Source organism: Cydia splendana, chromosome 9 (genome assembly GCF_910591565.1).
Source record: "Cydia splendana chromosome 9, ilCydSple1.2, whole genome shotgun sequence".
NCBI classification, from domain to species: Eukaryota; Metazoa; Arthropoda; class Insecta; order Lepidoptera; family Tortricidae; genus Cydia; species Cydia splendana.
In genome coordinates this window covers 17191978-17197908 of record NC_085968.1, presented here as the reverse complement: position 1 = coordinate 17197908, position 5931 = coordinate 17191978, and positions in this window count along the sequence as shown.

Here is a 5931-nt window from a genome sequence, read left to right as displayed (position 1 = left end):
TTTCGAGGTTTTATTTTTTTTCTCACAGACCAGTCCTTGTCACCTCTGGTACAGTGAACAGTCCATCTAAGCTAAAGCGCTTCACACAGTAACTGACGACAGGGACACACAAATACGTAGAAGTGAGATGCAGATGTCTCTGCCGTGTCATATAATATTTTTTCACTTCTCATGCTCAAAAAGTGCACCTTTATGTCGTGCGTAGACGACATAAAATCGCATTTTATGCTCTAGAGCATAAAGTAAAATCATCTATTACGACCCTTATTGACTTAGCAATAAAGTCCAAATTCTGCCATACAAACTGCCAGCCCTGCCGGCGCGCCCCCGACGGGCGCTCTCCCGATCGGCGTGCCCCGCGCCTCCGACCGGCCCATGAACAATTTTCTTTAGTCTTGAATAAATACGTTAAAATAACCTAAAATATTTGATTTTTTGTATATTTTCCTCGCAATCGAAGTGAAAAGCAGAGTGTACAACAAGGGCATAAATGTCCATTTTTACCCTCGTCTACCTCTACCTTTCGCTTCGCTCAGACCAAAAAATTGCCTCGGGTAAAAATGGGTCACTTTATGCCCTTGTACAATCTACTATTTTACTAGAAGTCTATTAGTTCGGATTGGGCAAAAAGAACTGCACGCTGAAACCAAAGAGAATATAATCACTACGTTTTAAGAGACGGGACTTCCATACTAGCGACTTGATTGGTCTGTGTATATGTTTGGTTATCCAATCATTACCAACATGTACGACAAAGAACTGTCAAAGAATAATAGTACCAACATAACATATTTAAATAGTGTAGTATGCTACACGCTTGCGAATTTTATCGATATCGATAAATTGAGGAGGGTTGAAACATGGGCCCCTGTCAACAAATTTCGTACTCGAAATCAGGTTAGAATCGAGTCCACATTTAAGTCGTATGTTATATATAGTGTTCTTTGAGTGGACTAATACATGGTTGGACTTAAATGTGAACACGACTTTTATTTGTTAAAATAAAAATATGTCAAGTGATTTTTTTTAATAATTTAAAATACATCCCGACGGTTCGATGGTCCACAGGTAACAGAGGAAAATGTGTGTTTACCTGATTAAATAATTATTTTTTTATATATTATATTCTTGAATAATAAAATTAAGTCTTCCATTACAACTTATTTGACCCACTGCCTGCATCTGAAAACATTTAATAATTAAAACAGACACACATACATTTTCTTATATTTTACGTTAAAATCTTAAATAATAGGGAATATTACGCAAAACTCTACGTAGGTAGCGCCACTACCACTATCTGTCACAATCTGGGGGTCTACCGCGAAACAAGAAAATCGAAATTTCGTTATCAATCAATCAATCAATATATATTTATTTCAGTCCAAAATTACAGTCCATATTTGTTAGTTATGTACAATACTATTTACTTATATCTATGTTAGTTTATCCTAGTCCTATCCTAATAAAAACTTAAAAATTACTATTTACAGTCCTGGTACTTAGGGAGCATGCAGCGACACCCAATATCTTTTAAAAGGGTTATCTAGCCTCTCTCCTATTGCCGCTAAGAAGCTATTGGCGCTGCCCCGCACGCGGCACATTTGAGAGGCCACTCGTTTGCGCATTATTGCATAAAAATCATCCATGCGTGCCTCAGCAAACATGCCGGATGCGCTACAAAAACGCGGCAACCCCAATAGCATTCTATACCCGTTATTGAATTGGACACGCAAGGCACTGTAAGCTTTTTTGGTATAGTTAATCCATAGGCTGCTCGTGTAGAACGACTGGCAATAAGCTCTAAAAAGTGTCTGTTTAACCTCAGCCGTACAACGAGCGAACCTACGGATCAACATGTTTGTTCTAACTGCCAGTGCCCTGCGTTCCCTCTCAATATCGGCATCATCGTTTAGGTCTTCTGTCACTACATGCCCCAAGTACTTAAAACTCGAGACCCTATTCAGAGGGGTGCCACAAAGAGTCACCGGTGGTGTAACTGACGGGCTCCTGCGGTTAGCTCTGAACACGAGGAGTTCACTTTTTTTAACATTATAGCAGAGCCCGTGGGTTTCTGCATATGACTCGCACATCCCCAACAATATAACCTCTCTATCGCTCTTGTATATTCGAGCGATAAAGAGGCAGATACCTAAATTTCGATTTTCGCGTTTACCGGTAGGGTAGACCCTTGTTAACAAACCGCCTTGATGCATCAATGTCATAATTTATAGTCTGTGAAAACTTGTCAAAAAACCGGGCAAGTGCGAGTCGGACTCGCGCACGAAGGGTTCCGTACCATAATGCAAAAAAAAAAAACAAAAAAAAAGCAAAAAAAAACGGTCACCCATCCAAATACTGACCACTCCCGACGTTGCTTAACTTTGGTCAAAAATCACGTTTGTTGTATGGGAGCCCCATTTAAATCTTTATTTTATTCTGTTTTTAGTATTTGTTGTTATAGCGGCAACAGAAATACATCATCTGTGAAAATTTCAACTGTCTAGCTATCACGGTTCGTGAGATACAGCCTGGTGACAGACGGACGGACGGACGGACGGACGGACAGCGAAGTCTTAGTAATAGGGTCCCGTTTTACCCTTTGGGTACGGAACCCTAAAAACAGTTTAAGTTATGTATAAGTTAGTCTATGAATTTTCTAGAGTCGGTAGTGCTGCACTCTGGCGGCAGAACATTGCAGTAATATCCCCTATTACTAGATTCCAAAAATATATAATATAATGTCCATTCCATTAATACACAGATGATAGATAATTTTCCACTAAAAATATTCGGAGAAATAATTATAGTCATGTTGTATGCAAGTTACCAGGAAATTCACTCATTTTATTTTATTTACTATTTACATTGATAAAAAATTAGGCTGCAGTCGATATCGATACTTCGTATCGATACTTGTAGTACGTCCCTAGTTCACAATGAAAGTGGATATGAAATATCTAATTTTCGATGTGTTTATAGCCTGCTACACCAAAATGAGGCTAAAAGTATCTAAAGCAATACTTACCGGTCTTCATCTAGGTAATGGAAATTTCGCCATAGACTTCCTTTTTTGCGATTTTCGCGAGTGTATCAATTTCCACATATTTCGCACTGAAACAACTTAGTTTTCAGTGGCATTTAAACAAAATCTATAGACTCACTGTATGTTCTTATCACGTTTGACTGTTTTGGAAAATAACGAAGGCTTTTAAAAAAGAAATTGCAAGAAATACGTAAGTAAAACCTACGAACCGCCATGACAAGCAACAAAGCAATGTAGCTGACAGTTGACATGACAGATGAATAGCACTGACGTTTTATTTTGTTTTCTTGGCTATGGCTAGGTCACTATAGTCCATACAAAACCTTTTTTTGTTCCTAGTTGCGTCAGCCTGGCTGAAACTTGCAACAGTCATAAAGTCTATTTCAATAGAACTTGCTAACTATGTAAACAAACCGCCATATTGAAATTGTCTCTGAATGATGAATTCACTAGTGATGGGCAAGACTCCTACTTACTACTTTACTAATGTCAAACCATATCGAATAATAATATACCAAAAGAAAAAAACAAGTAGTTACTAATTTTTAATTTGTTTAATCACGATCAGAAGACAAATTAGTACTTAAGAATGATGTATTGATACTATTGATGTATTTTATAACCGCAGCGGTAGGTACAGAGCGTGGGTTGGGTAGTGTGTAGCGGGTTTATATCACAAACTATAGTCACAACACTACCCATCATAGACAATTGTAGAATTTAAAAGAAACAAAACCGTCATTCCATCCAGGGGCTCTACCGTGAAAATCGAACGATAGAGCGCCATCCGCACGTAAATTAGTTCGAACGAACCAACTGAAGCCTACCGGGAAACTCTTTCGTTTTGGCTTACGTCTTTCGAATCCATAGAATTGACCGACGTGAATGGAATGAACGAACCTAACGTTAAGTGTGCATCACACTTCACATCCTACGCTGGGACATAAAACCGGTAAATTAATAATTTACTTAAAACTGAGTTAGATATACTTGAATAATTAGTTTTACGTCCTTATAACGTACAATGATACTAAAAACCTTCGTAGAATAAGTTTTAATACCAATTTAACATTTTTTGCTGTTTGTCGAATATAATTTTAATAGATTAAGCAGTAGTGTCAAGACTGTCAATGTCAAATTCATTGTTTACTGTCTCATGGCTGTCTTGATGTCGCCGATGTTTGTCTGTTGTACCACATATTTTAATATTATAAAATTTGTATTTACATTGAAAAGGTAAGAAAATCTTTATCTTGTCTTTAAAAAAAACTTTCTAAGCAGAAGAAATTACCGTTATAATTGAAGAACTTGACGACTTTTTGAAACTATGTATCACAATGTACCTACTTTTGATTATTTTAGTTGCTTTTAAACATATAAATTACTTCCTAGTACCCGATGACTTTCGAAACTACATAGTTTCGTTGCATACTTTTGGTAACTTTCGCTCGACTTATGAAACAAATAAGAATAAGATACTTGTTAAACAGTGAACAGTTGTAGTTTTTACATAAAATGATTATTTTAGCAGTTTAAAGGATAATTTTCAATCTACCTATTATTAATATTTTCACAAAAGTAATTTATTTTATTACTTTGTAAGTTCTTAAGGTCAAATAGTCTATTGATTGTCCGAAGCTCCTGTAGCCGGTTATTTTAGAAAAATATGCTCTAATTCATGTGTTTTTTTAGTTCCAGACTAGTGGGAATCACAATGGACCTACAGTGAGCACCCTGGCAAGGAATATGTTCAAGCTTATAGCTTCCAGCTATTGCTGGAAAATGGAAATTTCTATAATGATATGGAGGCCAACAAAGGTAGGCATTTTTACTGATTTGGATCACAGTAACGTTTCGTACTCATGAAACTATCCTGGTTGTGTATGAGATAATCTACGATTTTCTTTCACTTTCATACTTTCTTTGAAATAAAAGTGTCTGCCCAACGCCAACTAGGTACATGGGTACCTACTTACCTAGATGCCAAGTAGGCTGGCTACATACTTATATATCCTATACGTCATGCTTTAAAGGTCTACAAATGTCTAAATTATAATAATAAATAATAATTTGTATATATCTAAATATAATTCTTGTTTTTATTAACATTTCCACAGACTCCAGAGCATGTCTGGCAGCGCCTCATAGGGCTATCCTGCCCTCGACTCCCAGTCTACCAGCCGCGCCGGTCCATCGCCTAATCACAACTCCAACCCGGTCAACCGCAACAGGAGCCACAAGAATGTGAGGTGGTGCTGGAGATGAAGGTGATCGAAGCCAACGACCACTTATACACCCGCGAACTGATGCGGTGGAAAAAACTTTGGTCTTTTTATAACATTAATTTTATAACTTTATTTGCTTAGACTGATTTGAAATATTCTTTATTGAAAGTGTATAATGTATATAGAGATTTGTCCGATTTTTGTTAAAATAAAAATAATAAAATTATACGCAAAGTATATTTTATTGAATTTAGCTATTTTTATCAGTACACGGAAGCGTCGCGACTATATCTCCCAGATCGTCGGGCAGTGGTCGAACACGTAGTTGGGAGATTTTCAATAAAAAGTTTGTCTTCACATTAACATTGTTTTATTTATTAATTTGTGTAAAAAATTTAACAATTTTACCAGGCTACGGGTTAAGGGTTATATTTCCCACGTATGGCACTTCAAACATCTGTTCTATTTTTGATGAGTAAAACATTCAATTGTCATTTTCGAAATGTCAGCCTGGTAAAGGGTTAAAATTGTATAATTATATTTTAAATATTAATATAATAAAATTCGGGACTAACACATTCAGCACATGCACAAACAGGCGGCAAATGGGCAGAAGCTTCCTCCTCCTCCCTTATTGTCTACATTCGAAAAGAGTTAATC